At 37.5% G+C, this 20,137-nt stretch overlaps 1 long non-coding RNA gene and 1 pseudogene across 2 annotated transcripts in view; both read right to left on the bottom strand.

Moving 5' to 3' along the window:
* LOC112820903 (uncharacterized) overlaps positions 1–20,137 on the bottom strand; it is a 41,127-nt gene that overhangs the window by 12,341 nt on the left and 8,649 nt on the right. For both annotated transcript variants that reach the window (XR_003207285.2, XR_003207284.2), the window contains exons 2-5: positions 16,144–16,254; positions 12,028–12,164; positions 11,277–11,621; positions 1,587–1,840 (exon numbers count right to left, since the gene is read on the bottom strand). This is a non-coding gene — a long non-coding RNA (uncharacterized lncRNA). The remainder of the gene's footprint in view (positions 1–1,586; positions 1,841–11,276; positions 11,622–12,027; positions 12,165–16,143; positions 16,255–20,137) is intronic.
* LOC112834856 (U2 spliceosomal RNA) lies at positions 9,801–9,889 on the bottom strand (annotated as a pseudogene).

Here is a 20,137-nt window from a genome sequence, read left to right as displayed (position 1 = left end):
GATGATTCTGATCTAATTCATTGACCTAATATTATTAGAAATAATTATCTTAATTTTGCCAAATCCTTTTTAGCCAACAGAGTGATCATCTTGACACTTAGTTGAAGGGAAACACAAAAATCAAATCTAAATAATAAATTGAGTTAAAAGTTTGTGACCAGAAATTATTCATGTATCATAGGAAATAAAAACATAGCTATAGAATTTTTTAAATTACTATGACAAATATTCTATATCCCACCAAACACCTCTATTTTCTCTTCTCTCTCTCTCTCTCTGTCTCATTCACTTTTATACACCCACACACCCACTATACACAATCTTGTTGAGTCTTTTAGTCAGTGGCCCATGAAACACTTGTTCTTTGTCACTTTCCTTTTTCACTGTTTAGAAAAGGAATATGATAGTCTCTGTTTCTACGTTAAGATAGTCAGTGGAAATTTGAAGTAAATTTCTAGATAGCTGTCCATAGTATACACTTTTTTTAAGTAGTAAGAAAATTGAAGAGTGTGTTGATTTTATATTCTTAAGTACCCAAATTTTACCTTCATTATACTTATACAAACATACACGAGTAAAAAGCAACGTTTGTAGTCTTTCTCCTCAGTTATATTGAACACACATTTTATTGTGAAGGCACTAGAGAGAAAAGGGAATATTTTTCCAAAATCAAGTTCACTTTTCCAGAGAACTGTTTCATATTTATTCCAAAGGTAATAAGAGTTCCTCACATCCAAATGACATACAGGAAGAAGAAAAAAAAAAAAACATAATTTCCAGGAAGAACTAAAACTTTTTTGAAAACTTTTCTGGGTTCTCCCATTTCTACTTGGAAACTCACTGAAGTGACAAGACTTCAAATAAGGAAATTCCCCTCTGATTGTAACTTGCACTGGGTCGGAGAAGCCTAGAGAAGTAGGTATGGCTTGGGGACACATCCTAGGAGGTTACCAGTTGTATAGCAATCCGTCTCCTCCCTCTGTAGAAAATATCCTTCAGACCTGACAAGTCCCTAGGGAAATAACTTGGACTTCATATAAAATGCCATGGAAATTCTCTTCTCTTCTGCCCTTCCTATCTTAACTTCATAGAATCAATCTATTCCCAACCAAGTCATTTTCCTCTATATTTTAATAAACCTAACTATAAAAGGAGAAACCATCCTATTGTTTATTTTTATGCTTATTTATAAACCTCTAAAGTTCTTACATTTTTTATAAATAAAAGGAATAGATCTTTGAAGGTACACAGAGTGTAACAACAAAAGGAAGGAAAGAGAGAGAAAGAAGACAGGATACAGAGAAAAGTACAACTGGAATAAAAATCTCTTCTTGAAAAGAATGGACCCACCTATACACCCGTTCCTTCTGTGGTCGTTTAAAGATTACCCCATGAATTGAAAGGGACTAACACAGGCGATTCATGAGAGTAGGGAAAACTATTAAAACACGGTTGTGCCTACTTTCTTTTGAGCCTCCCATCTTCTAAATCTCAGCTACCACCTATACATATATCACAAAACTGTTAAGCACAGTCTTGGCAGCAGACCCCCCCACCCCCCTCCAAATAACACAAGTGGAACTCACATTGGTCATATCCTCCTTCTCCAGCGGAGCCAAAGTTATTCAAAATAAGTTGCAGACTCTCCCAAGATCTGCCTTTTAGTCCTGAATTCCCTGCTGTCTCCAGTAGCATAAAAGCAACAAAGGAAATAGGATGATGGGTTCAAAAGCCAGAAGCACATTTTCCCAGTACTGCGAATTCCATGGATCCCACAATCTCCAAAATGTTAACCCACATCTTATGATTCCTGCAAATGGCTCCCATCTTGGAATAAGGCCTGGGTGAGGATGAAAGAGAAGAATTTAGCAACTAACATCATCACACACTCTACCGGTAGCACCAATCACTAGCACTCTAGCCCATATTTGGTATTTAATTTAGTACACATCTGTTTGATAGACTAAAGAAGCGAATAAATGAAAGCGCAATAGCAATGCATCAAATAAAGCTGGTACCTGGGGCCAGAAATATGCCATGTTGGAGACATATTTCTTTTGGATAGACTCACATAAAATACTGGTGTTGTCCAACTGTCTCAGTTGTTAACTTACCCACTTTTGGCCTTCATCTCTTAGCTGGCAAAATCCCTAACAAGACCTTATTAGTTGGGTTTTTTTTGTTTTATTTTTCCCTTTTTCTGTCTTCAAATTTTTCTCATTGTTAAGCAACTTATTATATTTTCTGATCAAAATTCCCCCTTGGAATTGTGATAGAGAAAATCGAGGTGCAAAAATAAAAGTCACTTGAGAGATCCTGCAGTGACTCAGCTGTTAACAAGAATTCAAATTGAGCTTTCAATATTCCAACATATAGCCCCAAATAGTATCATAATTATTGTTTGACCACCAACAAGAGGCCTTCCAAATGACCTTGTCCAGAATAGAATCTTAGTCATTTTTCAACCAGACAATACACAAGCAAGTCTATGTACTTTCTGACACTGGCAACTGTATACTAGCTTAGAAATAAGGGAAATAATCCTTTTGTTCAAAGCAATGAAAAATGTTTCCTTTTTGTGTGGATTTGTATCAGGGAGGTTATTTAGTTTGTTTGTTTGCTTGTTTGTTTGTTTGTTTACTAAATCTACAGTTTATTTGAGATTTAGTTTGGATCTTTTCAAATCAAAAACATGAAAGTTTAGGAAAGCTTTGCTCAATACCAAACAAAACAAAATATTTTCTCAACATAAAACTTACCACCCATGGATTTTTTTTCTTGTTAGCTACACAAACCAGATTGTTGTGGATTTTAATTAAAGTAAATTATATTGAGAATTAATTGCAGTCTCCAAATTGCAAGTCAGAAAATGTTTGCTAAATATTCCATTCTAATTTCCAGAAAAAAAAATTCCTATTCGTTTCTTAACCAGGGTTATGAAGAAACATATGACATTAAGTTCCAGTGCCAAATAATTTTTGAAAAGAGGAAACACATTTGTTTAGTATGTTTGTTTCATACGACCCTCAATATTTAATACACTTAAATTTCATATTCTAATTACGCCTCTTAATATTATTAAATAAACTTAGCTTGACAATAAACACAAATTCCTAAATAAGTATTACACCACTCTAGGATGTAAAACTATTTCTACTCTGATGTTCACCTATGTTTTGTGTTTGATCCACAACACTGATATTTGTAAAAAGTAGACACAGTAATTAATTATCAAGTACTTAAGTTTGACATAAGAAAAATCAGTCTGAGTACTATTCTCAAAGTACATAGAAGCCACATATAATAGTGGTTTTCAAACAGTTTAAGGCAGATACTAAACTGAATGGTACAGCCTCAAAGAAATACAGAAAAGGAAGAAATCTTATTGGCTAGAAAATAGTAAAGCCCAAAAAAAGCGTGACAATTGCACTTAACTTGCGAAGGACAGGAAGATAGCAGGGTTTCTAGGTGTTTTGAAATATGGAGGTGGGATACACGTTAAAAACTCAGAGCACAAAGGTAGACTTGATATTTTTCATTATCAAGGTTACGGTATAAACTCTCAGTAGATGAAATTCTGTGGAGAAATTAGTGTATAAAAGAGAAGAGAAAGCGAAAGACTAATTCTTGAGAAACTCCAATGACTGGGATGTGGGAGGGAAAAGAAGACAAAAGTGAGGATGTTATGGTGCCACAAAAAGGATGGGTAAGAAGTTTTCAAGGAAGGGGTTCTAAACAGAATCACATGCAGCTGAATAGCCCAAGAGGGTGAGGGTTTTTAAAAGGCCATTGATTTTTACTGGAAAGAGGTCACTAATGACCTTCCCACAAGCAGATTCAGGAGGCTAAAATTCCCTTCCAAAGTTTACAAACAAAACAGATAATAGAAAAATGAGCGTGAGCATAGACTATTTATTGAAGAGTTGGTCATGAAAAGGAAGAAAATAAATTCAAAGTTTATTAAATAGGTATCAGGATCCAAAGGAAAAAAAAAAGTTGAATTGTTTAAAGTAGTTGACCTCTAGGCATAACTAAGGTCAAGATAAAATTCTTTAAAAGAAGGAAGGGAGGGAGGGAAAGAAGGAAGGAGGAAGGGAAGGAGGAAGGAAGGAAGGAAGGTTGGTTGAGAACCCTAAGGAGGGTGGGGTGTGGTGAGGTGTGGGAGCAATGCCTGAAAAGCCTCAATCAGGGATGGGTCCCAAAGCAGAGAAGAAAAGTTAACTAGAATAGAAATAATAGTAGTTAACATTTATTGAGCAGTGTTATGTGCAAAGAACTGCTCTAAATGCTTAACGTACATTACCTTTTTAACTACTTAAAAAACAAATCTTGGGGCACCTGGGTGGCTCAGTCGGTTAAGCGTCTGCCTTTGGCTCAGGTCATGATCCCAGGGTCCTAGGATCGAGTCCACATCAGGCTCCCTGCTCAGCAGGGATGTCTGCTTCTCCCTCTTCCTTTCCCTCTGCCCCTGCTCATGCACTCTCTCTCGCTCACTTTCTCTCTCAAATAAATTAATAAAATCTTAAAGAAAAAAACTTACAAGGTGGATATTACCATTCTCACTTCACCTATGAGGAAATTGGAACTAAAATAAAGTAATTTGCCTAAGATCATCCAGAATATATGAGGCAATGTCCAAACACACACTTATCAGACTTAAAGCTCAACTGTTAAAAGCTTTTATTTCTGAATCATTGCAGAGTGTCACAAGGTATAAGAGCACAGTCTCACCGTGATTGGTAGAAGTTATATTCCTAAAACTAATTTACACATTCACATAATATGGACCCCCACAACTTCTGATATTCAAAATACAGTTTCTTCATACAGTGTTTGCTGCATAGATTATCCTTAGAGGCTCTGAAGGTAGAAAAGGATAAACCCTTATTCCTACAACAGTCTCCTTCCAAGGAGCAATCCCTTGATGTCCATGGGTGGGGTGCACAAATAGATGGAGTATATAAATTTGATTCCAGTAATTTTACTTCAAAGAGCCAAAAGAAATCCTTTTCTACCATGCTACCTCTTTGTGGATATTGCACTGGTGTGCAAACCCCAAGCTAATACCTCTCTCCCTAGCCACCTCTAATCACACTAAACCCTACCCCAGTGAAAAGACTGAGGAACAAGAGTTTTTATTAAAGTGAACAGAAACGTTATTTCAATCATACCTCTGTTGCTAAATTCGAATGATGCTTTTCAATCTTTTCTCACTTCTCCATGGAATTTGAAGCTGTTCCCCAAATACCCCTTTTGGAGTTCTTATCTCCTTTTGTTTTATTGACTGTAGTTAGCCCTGAATTACTTTCAACCTACCTGGGTCTTCTTGCTTTTTACTTTTCACAGGCTCCTCTTCCTCTACTACATCATTTAAATGTTGGGGCTTCTTCTACTACACATCCTCTTTCTTCTCTTTCTTCATACTATCCTTAAAAAAACTCATCCTCTCCAATGACTTGAATTACCACCTTTATTGCCGGTAAGTTCCAAAGCGTATGTTCAGCTTGGGCCTCTCTTCAGAGTTCCAGATCCATTTCTACACCTCTAAGCCTCCCCATCTGGGTGTCCTGTAAAGGTGCTCCAACATTTTCCCAATAACCTGTTCTTCTTATGTAGCCACCCCTCTGATGAAACAGTCAGTCGAGACAGAAAACTAGCAATCATCTTTGCAGGTGTTTTTCTTTATTCATCTCCTTTTCACATTCCATCCAATCACCAAATTCAGTAAATTCAATTCACAAACATCCCTCAAATCTCCTCTTTCTCATCTGTATTATCACTTTCATATGTAGGGCCTCATCTTTTCTTGCATAAATTATTTCTTAACAAAATCTGCTTTCCCTGTCTCCAGTCTTGGTCACTTCAAACCTAATCTCCACACAATCTCCAAAGTGATATTTTTAAAAATCAAATCTGAGCATGTTACTCTTATTCATGAAATCCTCAAAGTCTTCCTATTGATATACAGGTAAATTCCAATCCTTTAAGGGTGTTATACAACGGTCTTATACAAGATCCCTTACCCACCTCTCCACTCCCATCCAAGGCCACTCCTCAATTTCTACTCTGGATCCCAACTCAACAAAAGCAGTGTGGCATTTTCAGTATGTGCACATACACTTCCCAATGCCTGAAATATGGTTTTCTTCCATCAGTGTTGACTGACTCTTACTCATCCAGAATGATCACCTTCTCCAGGATGCCATATCTCATCCCATCAGTCAAGTTTAGGTGCCTGCCATCATGTTTTTATAATGTCAACACTTTCCTCCACAATAACCTGCTTGAATAATTAAGCAGTATACTGGTCTACCAGTATAACTAGAATCTTAGTACCTTGAATGAATTTTTTTTAAAAAAAGGTATCTGGCAGCAGTAGCCTACATTAGTTAATAGCACCAGATCTACAATGAAATAAATTTGGATTTGAATCCCGAAACTTCAACTTATTTAAAAATTGTGTGTGTGTGTGTGTGTGTGTGTGTAGGTGTAGGTGGCAGACCTATTTAAATTCCGTCTTCTGTATTTATACAATATATTCAATATACAATATATTTTCTTTTTAGGATTTTTTTAGGATTAAAATGAAAGAGTTCATAGTGAGGCTTTGACACAGTACCTGAAATCTGACAAAATGGCATCGTTTTACCAATTTTATCAAACTGGTAACTGATACATAGTAGATATTTAAAGGGTATAGACATTTGCTACTAGTGCCCCATTGTTGATAGCTGCGCTTAATGAAGTCTTGAAGCAATGGTGAGCAGACAGAGAACGAGTGGAGCTTTCGGAATCTTAATACATTTTATTGATCCTAGAATGAATTATTGCAAGCATTCATTATGGGCTATGCAAAATCTCAAACTTAGCTTTAAGGAATATACTTTCATGAAGGTTTGGGCTTTTATCCCATAATAGTTTCCTCCTAGCCCAGTCAGTCCCTCTCTAATCACCATTAAAAATCTATATTCCATTGTATGCAACATGCTGTTTGTCAGGAATAAGAAACATTCCTCAAATGTAAGCTTTACTCCCAATTCAGAGATACTGTCCTTGGAGCTCTGAACAAGAGATATCAATCTTCTTACAGGCTCTTCCCCACACTCATCATTTACCCTTGGGAAAGTTCCAAAAATGGTTCTATACCCCCACTGACATCTGGTACCAGGGATAACAAAAAAAAATGATATCTGCTCTAAATAAAAGAACAAGATTACAAAAGGAAATGTAGATCAACCTCAGATCTCCTTATGCATAGATAAGGAAAAACAAGATATTGGAGAGATATGAAAGAATAGAAAGAAGAAGGAAGGAAGGAAGGAAGGAAGGAAGGAAGGAAGGAAGGAAGGAAGGAAGGAAAGAAAAGGAAGGAAGGAAGAAGGGAAGGAGGGAAGAAAGGAAAAAGAGAGAGAGAAAGAAGGAAAAAAAGAAAGGCGATTCTTCTGATTTCAGATCTTTACCCTTTAAGTTCACCTCAATCTTTGTTTGAATGAACCCCTCTGAAGGCCAATAAAAAGTGTATGAAGTAAATAAAAGAAATGCATTTGCAACATTTTCTCTATCCCTTAGCAAAAAAAAAAAAAAAAAATTACTAAAAACACTTGTTCATACAGCTACAATGATGAAACCTTTTCATAGGAATGAGATTTAAGGTCTAGGCCAATTGATTTCATAGCTGTACAACTAAATTTTAAAGTGTGACCAGAGGTGATCTCTTTGACCATAATCGTAGGAGCTCAGATTAATCCTTTCTGAAGGAAAAAGGGGAAATGCAGCTGAATGACTTTAAAAGTTTCTGGATTGCAAATGAATGTTTGCTTGTGCATTTATGCTGATTGTCTTATGATAAAACCCATTTAATAACATGCATTTCATACTTCATTAAGGCAACATCTTTTTCTGCTTGGTTTTTCACAATCTAATTGGCCAACATGAAATAAATTTCCATTCTGAAAGCCAAGTTTCACAAGAGAAAGAAAGAATAGCTGCTCCTCATACTTGTCTTTATAGTTTACAAAGGAAAACAAAAGAAAAGGACTCATACATCATCCCATTTAATTCTTGTCTTGGTCAGGGATTGTCTGACAGTGAGGAAAAGTTTTCCTTAATGAGGGCAAATAAGAGTTTTATTAGAAAGCTACAAAAAGGAAAATTTCATGGATATTCATAGGTGAGAAATAAAGTATAGCAGGGCCTCTTAGAGACAGACTAGGAACTGGAAATTCAGAAAATGTGGTCATCTCTCTTGGTCAACATGATTTCTAGGCTCATCTCTAACAGACTATCTCCTGGTCCCTGGTCTAATCCATTGTGCCCATTGTTTCCACTCAACATGAATAATTGCCATGAGTCACATCAAAGTTTGTAGGAAGATACTGCTCCAAGCCATTTTCTCTCAAAGAGAGTTAGAATTATGGTAGATTCTTGGATCTCCATGAGCTCCTCTATTCTTTTGGTAAGTCTTGATGTCGGGTTAAATTTGGAGAATAAAGGAGAGAGGGATGAGGGGTAATTCATAAGTTTCTGGCTTGTAAGATACAAGTTGGGAACACTGAAAAGGAACAAGGGATATGGGATGAGGAGCAGGTGAATGCATTTTAGGACATGTTGAATATGAGATGTCTCTGAGACATACAGTGGAGGTAACCAAGTAGGCATTTGAGTATTCAGATCGGAAGTTCAGTGGAAAAGTCGGGGTTATAGATGCAAACTTGTGAGTCATGTGCTGTATCTGTGGTAAGTACGGTCTTACATGAGTGTGTATCGGATGTTCTGTGGGGAAGCATAGAATGAGGAGAGAGAGGACAGAGCTTGTCCAGAAAAGGACTGACTGTGCCAAGGAGTCAAAGGTGAAGCACCCAGGGAGGTGGGAGAAAACCAGGAGACAATCATGCTAAAAATCCAGTGTTCTGGAAAAAAGGCTGTGGTCAGCCCAGCTGAGTGCTGCTGAGATCAGGTACAATGAGGACCGAAAGCCACCTTGCCGAGTGTATGCCAGTTATTCACTGAATGATGTAGAAAGTCAGTGCAAGTTGGCCAAACTCTAGGCCACAGAATAGACTAATTTGACCCTTCAGCTGATTTCCCTGTGGTAAAACAGTAAATGAAGCCCAAAGAAGAGGGTTTGATGTTCCCCTCATTGGAAAGTCATCCCTTTTCCATAAGCCCTTCGGGGTCCGTCCAGCCCTCTTCTGTCCTGATTCTGCTCAAGCATGACCTTTTATAACTAATATTTGAGGAGATTCCCTGTCCCAGGTACTGTTGTAATGCTAAAATGTATAAATTCATTTAACCCTCACAATGACCCCTTGCACAGGGCTTAATTACTGCCCTCCCTTTACAGATGAAGAAAACAAAGCACAGAGAGGGGAAATATCTTGCACTGGGCCACCCACCTAGTGAGTTGGCAGAGCAGAGATTCAAACCCAGGCATTTGGGTTCCAGAATTAGTGCTTTAATCACCTCACCACCTCTGCAAAGCCCTCCTTAACAGCCCCAAGTGGCTGTCAATGTATTTCTTCCATGCTCCCATGGCACCCTGTACATGTGTCCTTCATGAAACTTGTTATCTATTTTCATAGATGTCTCAAGCAGTACTGTCCAACAGAAATGTAATGTGAGTGACAAACGTGAGCCACATACACAATTTGAAATTTTCTAGTAGTCACATTTTAAAAGGAAAAGGGAACAGTTAGAAATGATTTTAATAGTATATTTTATTGAGCCCAAGTGTGATGGTTAATTTTATGTGTCATTGTGGCTAGGCTATGGTGCCCAATTGTTCTGTCATGCACCAACTCAGACGTTGCTGTGAAAAAATTTTTTAGACATGATTAACTGATAAGAACAGATACTGCACTTGATCTTAGCCAAAAGGCCAACATGATTAACATTTAAATCAGTAGATTTAAGGGGCGCCTGGGTGGCTCAGTCTGTTAAGCGGCCCCTCTTGTTTTGGGCTCAGGTCATGATCTCGGGGTCCTGGGATCAAGCCCTGCATCCAGCTCCAGACTCAGCACTGAATCTGCTTGAGGATTCTTTCTCTCTCTCCCTCTCCCTCTGCCCCTCCTCCTGCTCACATGCCCTGTCTCTCTCTCTCTCTCTCTCTCTCTCTCTCTCTCTCTCTCTCTCTCTCTCAAATAAATAAATCTTTGAAAAAAAATCAGATTTAAGTAAGCAGATTACCCGCCATTTTGTGGGTGGGCCTTATCCAATCAGTTTAAGGCCTTAAGAGAAAAGACCGAGGTTTCCCAAAGAACTCATCCTAGAGCTGTCATAATAAAATATCAGAGACTGGGTGGCTTAAACAATAGAAATTTAGTTCTCACAGTTCTGGAGGCTGGAAGTCCAAGGTCAAGTTTTGGCAGTTTGGTTTCTCCTGGGGTCTCCCTGGCTTGCTGAGGGCCACCTTCCTGCTGTGTCTTCCCATGGCTGTTTCTCTGTGCTCATGCATCACCGATGTCTCTTATTTTTCTCATAAGGACACCAGTCACAGTAGGGGCCCACCCTTTTGACTCCATTTAACTTTAATTACCTCTTAAAGGCTTTATCTTCAAATATGTTCACAATAGGGATTAGGGCTTCAACATATGAATTGGTGGCAGGGGTTGGGGTGGGGCAACAATTCTATCCCTTACACCACCTGGGTTTCCAACCTCCCTGGTCTATCCTGCAGACTCAAGAATGCAATACCAACTCTTACCTGAATTTCAGCCTACCAGCCTGCTCTGCAGATTTCAGACCTGCCAGCCCCTACAAGTGTTTAAGCCAATTGCTTAAATACCCACCTCTCCCTCTCCTGTCTCTCTGTCTTTGTTGATAGACAGGCAGAGAAATAATATGGGTCCTGTTCCTCTGGAAAACTGACTAATAAATCATTATATCCAAAATATTATCATTTCTACATGTAATCAATATAAAAACTATTAATGAGATATTTTACATTCTTTTTCACACTAAGTCTTTGAAATCCGGCTTGTATTTTATACTTGGAGTTCTTCTCAATTTGGGTTAGCCACATTTCAAGTGTTCAATAGCCACATGTGGCTATCATAACACACAGCATAGATCTAGAACAAAGCAACAAAGTGAAGAAAAAAAGAGGTGGGATTGAACTCTACCCTGTCACTGAGGCTCAGTGAATGCTAGTTATAATTTCTCCTAGTAGGAGGACTTCTCTGACCCTAGGTGTTCTCAGACACAAATCAGGGGTGATAGTACCTACCTCAGAGAGCTGCTGTGAAGATCCATTGTAAAGCCCCTAATGGACTACCTACCTGAGAAAGTATAGACGCTCAATAAACATCCGGTACTTTCTTTCCCTCTTAGATTGTATATATCTTCCCTCTTTAAGGAAATGGTTTGTGTTTATTTCATCTTCCTTTCTCCAATTTGGTGCGTTGGTAGGTGCTTAAAAAAATGCTTGCGGAATTAATGAATGGTCTTATGCTGCTGTGGTGGAGTATATCTACTTGTTGATGTATATTTTCCTTTAATAAATCATTCTTTAAAACACTTTGGAAGGACTTGCAAGTTGTGGAGCTGTTGACATTGTAGTGGGTGGTTCAGCGGAGAGATGAGTCATATTTGAATTTGGGGATTTGAGGAAAGAGCCTGTTAAACTAAAGGAAATGGGGCAGCATCACAAATAAAACCAACCAGGCAAGATATACCACAGACATCTCTGACATAAGAGTACACCAAATTTTTAAGTTCATTACTGCATATAATTTTCCATTACTGAGAATAAATTTGACAAGTGTTAGTGAGATGGGATGTAGTCTCATTAAAGAAAAAAAAAAATAGGAAACACATTCACACCAAGTCACAGAAAATCTAGTTTAGATGAAATATTTTTCCCCTGCCAGTACACATTAAAATACCTAATTCACAGGCAAAAGTAAAATTTTCTGGTAATATGCCATTTGATGAAGACACTCAATTATTTAGTCAGGGTTCTCCAAAGAAACAGAACCAATCAGATGTATATAGACAGAGAAAGAGATTTAGTACAAGAAAATGGCTCACATGATTATGGAGCTTGACAAGTTCCAAGATCTTCAGTCACCAAGCTGGAGACCACAGGAGAGCTGATGGTGTATGTAGTCCCAGTCTGAATATTGGCAGGCCCAAGACCCAGGAAGAGCTGACGTTTCAGTTAGAGTCTGAAAGAAAGAAAAAAAAAAAAAACTGTTGCCTCAGCTCAAGGCTGTCAGGCATAAGGAGTTCTTTCTTGTGCAGGAGGGCCAAACTTTTGTTCTACCAAGGCCTTCAACTGACTGGATGAGGCCCACCGACATCGGGGGAGGGCAATCTGCTTCGCTCAGTCTACCAATTCAAATGTTAATCTCATCCAGAAACACTCCCAGAGATACACCTAGAATAATGTTTGGCCAAATGTCTGGGCACCCTGTGAACCAGTTAATTTGGCACATAAAATTAACTGTAACACCTGACAAGGCACAATATGTCATCACAGGAGAGATTTCTATCAGAGTTTAATATGTCAATAAATCATTCCTTCCGCAAACTGCTCTCTTTTTCCTCCTGCTCTGCTTCTTCTTTGTATAAGCGGTCAGAGAAAACACTTGGGGATGGTAACTAATGTTTTTGAGGCACCATTCTGTGCCACACATCTTACCGGGTACTCTTGCACACTGTCCCCACAAGTGGTGAGGCCAGGAGGACTCCTCCAAGTGGCAGCAGCCTTGGGGAAGCCACCACAGCCCAAACTCCACTACTCAGTCTTGTCTCTTTGAAAACTCAATCTTTCCAGTGTCCCAGACTTAGTCAAACTTGGGAATTATAACATACAAACTAGATTCGGAGACTTCTATACACACCAGGGGAAAAAAACATTAATTATGATGAGAGATACAACTGCCAAGGGGTCCTCTAGCCAAAGCATTCTTTCCTTGTAAAGCTATATCAGAAATCAAATTATAATCAAAATATTGCTTAGTGAAAATGAATTCAGAGTAAGTGGGGGTTGATTTAAACAAGATGTTCAAATGGCATCAAGCAAAGAATAATGCTATAATTTCAACAACTAGTATTAGACAGGAAAAAACTTGGGAACAAATTTTCTCTAGAATTCTCTGCCAAAGTGTACCTCATGAATTCTTTTTTTTATTCTTTCTTATGCCAGGCTGACCAACTCCCTTTCTGTTTAACACATTATTTCTTTTAAAAAATATTTACCAGGTTACAAGTCAAATTTTAATGATTTATAAACTATTTTGCCTCAGTAAGATGACTTCCATATTTCTCCTTTTAATTTCCTTAATTTTCAAAGAGAATCTCACCATTTGACTTTGTTTTCATTAATATCCATTTAATCTTTAGCGATTCTGTTCTGGCAATCTATTGCTGATTATCACAAAACATAATGGCTTAAAACAAGAACAATTTTATTAGTATCACTGCTATTCTCAGCACATTCTCAGTTTTCAGCTCAGGTTTTTGGTGTAACTGACATTAGGATGTTCTAATATTTTTAAATGGTGTTTTAGGGCTTTCCAGACAATTTTTGGAAGGAGTAACTTTTATATTTCCTACTGAACAGTCTTCATAAATGTGCTGCCCTCTAGGCATTATTTTACTCCTTACTGTTATACAATCATATCTCTCCTGTGTTCTGACCTCTTAGAAATCTGAAGAGTGACTGGCTAACTACTTTGTTAGACTACTCTATCTTAAGGTGTTAATGATGATTAAAAACAGGTGATATTGGGGCATCTGGCTGGCTCAGTTGGTAGAGCATGCTACTCTTGATCTCTAGGTTGTAAGCTCAAGCCCCACGCTGAGTGTAGAGATTACTTAAAAGTAAAATCTTTAGGGGCACCTGGGTGACTCAGTCAGTTAAGCGTCCGACTCTTGACCTCAACTCAGGTCTTAAATTCAAAGTCATGAGTTCAAGCCCCACATTGGGCTCCATGTTGGGCATGGAGCCTACTTTAAAAAAATCTTTAAAAATATATATAAATAAGTAAATAAATAAAAACAGGTGATATTAAGATCATTCTTCAATGCCTTAAGCTAAAGGAGTTGGTAAATCTGAAATACAAGCATCAGAGCAGTGTAGGTAGAAAAAATATTTGGTCTGGGCAGGGGAGATTTGAAGGTGAGGAATTACTTCATTTATAGGAAAACACATGTTGACCCATAAGACATAATTCCTTGGTAGGAACTGCCATTTGGTGACAGGCAGCCCAAGAAGGTAAATTTCACATTTAATAGAAAGAATTTTAAAATCACATTAATCTTTATAAAGGGTTTATAATCTCTGGCAAAATTCTCAATCTACAAGTAATGTTAAATAACGAATCACACAGCACTGAAGCATCTAGTCTTCAACCTCATACCTCATAATAGGAGCATTGATATTTCAAGGATCTTGTAAGAGAAGGATCTCATTAGATTCCTGACACTTCATGGTCACTTTCTAGTGCTGAGAACTCAGAAGACATTTTTTTTCTTGTGGTTTTCCACAGAAAACCATGATGTACAAGAATTTGTTTTCATCCTGTTGTGTTCATTTATTCAACAAATATTTGTTGAATGTTGCCATGTGCCAGGAACTGACACAGCAATGACCAGGTGTGACCCTGCCCTAAGGAAACCTGAAGTCTCAATAAAGTCTCTCAAACCTGGAATCATGTTAGAACTTTCCATATGATCCTTCCTTCCTTCCTTTTGCTTTCTCTCTCTCTCTCTCTTTTTTTCTCTTTCTCTCTCTTTCTTTTTTTCTTCCTTTCTTTCTTATTTAGCATCTAGCTAGCTGGCTAAGTAGCTATCATCATCTTTCTACCATAGTGTCCTGATTAAGAGAACAAATTCTAAAGGTAAAAGGCAAGGGTTCATAACCCAGTACCATGGGTAAAAAAAGTTTTAAAAGAATTATCGGTGAATGGATGGGTAGATAGATAGATAGATGATAGATGCCAAACGAAATCACAAGTGAAGTTCCTATATAAAGCAGAACTATGACAATAATCATTAAGTCCCAGAATAACTCTCCAAGAGCATTTTTGTCATAACACTACATTGTTTTTTCCTTAAGAAATTATTCTCACAATATTCTCAGACAATAATGCCTAAATATTTTGTAAATCATTACACTCAACCTTATTTTTCTTCTCCCTTGTGCACTGTTGGCCAATGAAACACAGTTTCATTTTCACTTTTCAAAATGATAGCATTAAAAAACAGAAGTGAAAGTATGAATCATAATATAATCAGGAGTTCATAGTGAGATATCCATTTATAACTCAGAAAACCACAGGGTATTTCCAAACTGATGTCATTCATAGAAAGAATGCCATGTGTTGTGGAAGAATAAGAAAAATTACCTAGGCCGACTGGGGGATTTAGAATGCATGTGGGATATTCCCAGCTAATTATTTTAATTTATTTTTAATTTTATTACAAATATTGATCTCTATTTCAAGTACTTAAATTGACACTCATCTTAGACATCACACTGGATTCTAAGTTATACTTTTTAATTTTGATATGATTCATTTACTTCAGAAATCATCAGTGTAAATGCTTTATGTAAGTCAAGGTTTTCTTTTATTTTCTTTTAAAGTCTGTATAAATATTAAGATTACCTGAAATTCTGTGTAATTATTCTACTTTTTGGAAAAAAATGGAATTAATCTCTGCTCAAATTATTAAAATTGATTTTATTTTATTCTTTTTGGAAGTGGAGAGAAATAACATCAATTTTTATTTTTACATTTCCAACTAAATAATCAAAATAGGATTTTTCCTTTCCACTATATTCAGTTTTTTAAGAATTTAAAGAAGATTATAGTATATGCTAAGTAAGTTTGTGATACGACAGAGAAGAAACATTATTCAGAAACTAATTTCCTCTGGGTTATCTACATTTGCTTCAACAAGTTCTTTGGATATATTAGTTCTGCCATATTTGTGGCTACATTTCATAGTTGGTTGCTTATTCTGATCCAGATCCTGATATCCAGTTGTGAGGACAGCCCAGTTATATCTTTTTTCAATCAGTGGATGTTCCTGGTTTCCCATTAGCCAATGTCCACAGCATGAGAGATTCCACAGAAGTCACACCATTCACTCACCCAAGGAGCACCACTAGTTTGCTCTTTGGTGTCTGAGGCTTACCCACGAGTCTGGTGGTTTACCCACAGTGTCTGGTCCTCATGTCTGCTAGGAGCTGCTTTGCTGTCCTGCATTTTTCGGTAGAACTGCAGGTCAATCTGTCAATAGAATGGGCTTACCCCATGTGATTAAGGAACACATTTAAAAATATATCTCAAAATTAAATTCCTCCTTATTCCATAAGCAAACAGAAAGTCCACATGGACTAAAGACTTAAAAGCTAAAAGCAACCCTTAAAAGTTCTAGAAGAAAATGTAGAAGTCTATCTTATAATATTGAAGAAAGATTTCTTAAAATATAAAAAGGTTCATCAGTTATAACACACATACAACTCTGATAGGGATATTGATAATGGGGGAAGCCATACATGCACTGGAGCAGGAGGAATATGGAAAATCGGGTATCTTCTGCTCAATTTTGTATGAAGCTAAACCTTTAAAAAATAAAGTCTATGAAAAAAAGGACTAAACCATCAAGTATAAACTATAAGGTGAATACATTTGATAGCATAAACATTTAAAAACTTTATACATTAGAAACCATAAACAAAGTTTAAAGACAAGCTACAAAGGAAATAGTTACAATGCATTTGAGAAATAATTTTAATCTAGAATAATGAAAAATATCCTCTAAGTAAGACAAAGACAAAAGTCCCAAAAAGAAGTTAATAGAAACCTTCCATTCACAGAAGAGAATCTCTATATGACAAATGAAGATATTAAAAAAAAAAAAAGTAACTTGCTAGTAATAGGAACATGCAAATTAAAACAAGATACCCTTTCATGTCCTCAGACTGGAAAAAATTCAAAAGTAAGTAGTGGTAAGGAAGTAGGGGAAACAGGACTTTCAAATTCTTAATGTTAATTCCTGATGATTAATGAACAGTGAAGTTTTACTATAGGGAGCATAGTTTAAATTTGAAAAGAGAAAGGTAAGAAATTGAGAGAGCAAATTGGTATAATTTTGAAAGCATTTTCATAATACCTAGCAAAGTTTAAAGGTACTAACCCAGCAAGTCAACTTCTGAAGTATAAATTACAGAAAAACTCTTGCACAGGGACACTAGAATATTCATTTCAACATTACTTATTTTTTTTCCTTTTTGTAATCTTTTTGTAACATGATTTTTTTTATTATGTTGAATTAGCCAACATATAATACATCATTAGTTTTTGATGTAGTGTTCAAGAATGGGAAGAAATCAGAAAGGGAGATAAACCATGAAAGACTCTGGACTCCCGGAAACATTCCTTATATTTTAAAAAATGTTTATTTATTTATTTGAGAGAGAGAGAGAGAGCGTGCGAAAGTGGGGGGAGGGACAGAGGGAGAGGAAGAGAGAGAATCTCAAGTAGACTCCCCACTGAGCACAGAGCCCCGACGCAGAGCTCCATCTAAGGACCATGAGATCATGACCTGAGCCAAAACCAAGAGTTGGTTGGTCAACTAGCTGAGCCACCCAGGCACTCTGCAACATTCTTTATAATTCCAAAATGTTTGTTATTGGAAGAACAGATCCTCTTAATTTCCTTTGTCTCAATTCCAAGCATCTATTTCCTCTGTGGAGTCTTACTATTCTCTTCTTTATATAGTTGGAAATCAGGCAAGGACCCTATCTCCTTGTTCCCACAGACTCCTCCCTTCTCCTCCTTACACTGCCTTATTCCCATGGAATCTCTCTAGCTTGGAAAATTCACCTCCTGTCATGTTTCGGGCCCAAACACTTGTCAGCGCCCACAAATCCTACATTTGGCCTTTTCTGGTAACCTTGCCTGACTTTTTCAGACTTGCATTATTAGAAATCAACAGCCAGAAATATTACCTTGGCTCCCACTTCCCCAGCACCAACTATTTGCACAAATAAGGGGTAAAAGACATATAGAGAGATATAGAAATAGATATAGATTTAGATTTAGATATATAGATAGAGAAGAAAAAGCATGGATTAATAACTTCAAATACTATCGTGCCATATTCTTCTCCTAGAAAATCTTTAGACAGTGACATACACACACATTGGTGCCTAGCTCTGTGGGTGGGGTGAGAAGAAAAGTATAAATGTCTGGCAAATTTCTTGACCCATCACGAGGTTTCCACTCATACCTCGAGTAGATGTACCTTCATCCATCAGTAACCTTCTACTGACTTTATCCTTCCCACCCTAGGAACAGGAGCTTCGCACAGGTTAAGGCAGAACTTATGAAGCAGGATATTGCTTCACGGATGTACATAACTAGGAGGAGACTTGCTCTGGGCAACCTAAAGACAACTCTACAAAGGAGAAGGGCTGTCAGTAACTGTAGACAACTTGGGTGGTCCAGCCATTCTCCTCCTCCTCAATCAACATCCTTCTCCAAATCTCTATGCTCAGAAAGTCAGAGGAAGCCCTCTGCTCCCATTAAGGGGGAGGTAATGAGGCTGGCTGCCATACTGGTATCCAGCATTCCTCTCACCTAGCATCCCTCGCCGGAATGGTGTTCCACTTTTTCTTTTCTCCTGTGTCTTCCCTTTTCTGAGATAATAAGGGAAGGAAGGAAGGAAGGAAGGAAGGAAGGAAGGAAGGAAGGAAGGAAGGAAGGAAGGAAGGAAGGTAGGAAGGAAGGAAATTCCCCTATACCTCCCTTAGGTAATAAATATGAAGAACTGGGTGAGTACTCATCCCATTCTCTCTTTGGTCAATCACATAACCTATTTATTTTGGCGGGGGGGGTGCTGTTTGTTTTACATTTTGATTTGAAAGCTGTCACTGTTTATTAACTAACCAGATTACAAAAATAATCATTAAAGATATCTTAGTTCATTCTTCTGTTAAAAAGAAAACCACAGACCCAAAAGTGGTGTCACTTAGGTTAAGGCCCCAGGTGAGTAAACCAAGACTTAACACCTAACCTAACTGCAGTTTCAACCCCCTGAAAATGTAACCTTTAACCAATCGACATTAGAATTCCTGATAGGCCCCTTCATTCCCCCTAGGAAGGTGACCTTACCTAGAATAATGGAGTCTTTGCTTATAACTTCCTTTCCTTCACTCCCTCTCTACCTTTCTTTGGAGTTCCTTTCTACTTGCTAGATGGAATGCTGCTCCATTCATAAATCAATTAATAGAGTCTATTAGATCTTTAAAAATTTACTTGGTTGAATTTTTGTTATTTGACACTTCTAATAAGCCTGTTGATTTGGTCTTCCCTGTTGCCAGCATCTCTACCTTCTACAAAATGAATGGTCTTTTTCTTCAATCCACCTCGTACAGAAGATAACTGGGAGAACCAGTGGAATTTGTTTGCGACTTTAAAGCATTTGCCAATGGTGTGGGTCTCATGAATCAGATCCTCCATTCAATGTCATATTTACCAAGAGATTCAGCAATCAATTCTTGATTTTGCCATAACCAGGAAAGAAAACACATCATTTACTGACTTCAAGTCTGGATACCCCCTTCCAGTATATGGTTCCTTGGCATGTTAACTGAAGCACGGCTGAGCTTAACAAAGGTACCACCGAAGATATGGGGAAGGCAAAGAAGCCCCAACACCTTTCGGAACTTTGGGGTCACACCATTAATACTGATCCTGATGACAGTCGCCAATTTTTGGTTCTGCAGGTAAATCGACGTTGCTGGCTTTTCTCGCCCATCCTATGTATTCTTGTAGCAGGTCTGTACATCTGTCTATATTCTTTGAGATAGCTTCCCTTTTCCATAGATAAGCTTTTTCCTTGTTTTTCAAAACATCTTTTGGGTAAACTTCTTTCTTAAGCTCTCAATGTTCAGTTCTGTGCTTTTTTTTTTTTTTTCTTTTTCTTAAGGGTTCCTGGCATAGCAGGGACCATCTTTTTCTTCTCTTCTGCACCTTGCATGGTACCAGCCAGAAAAAAGAACCACAGAACCTGTTTTTCATTTTTAATTTTTGTAACAGGCTGATATTATCCCCTTTACTTTGAATTTGCTTTTTTTCACCTGACTATATATTGTAAACATCCCTCTTGTTTGGGACACTGA

Source organism: Callorhinus ursinus, unplaced genomic scaffold, assembly GCF_003265705.2.
Source record: "Callorhinus ursinus isolate GAN/ISIS: 27379988/994484 unplaced genomic scaffold, GSC_fseal_2.0 scaffold1, whole genome shotgun sequence".
Classification (NCBI taxonomy): domain Eukaryota; kingdom Metazoa; phylum Chordata; class Mammalia; order Carnivora; family Otariidae; genus Callorhinus; species Callorhinus ursinus.
The sequence above is the reverse complement of the archived record's forward strand: the minus strand, read 5'-3'. Positions and strand labels throughout refer to the sequence as shown.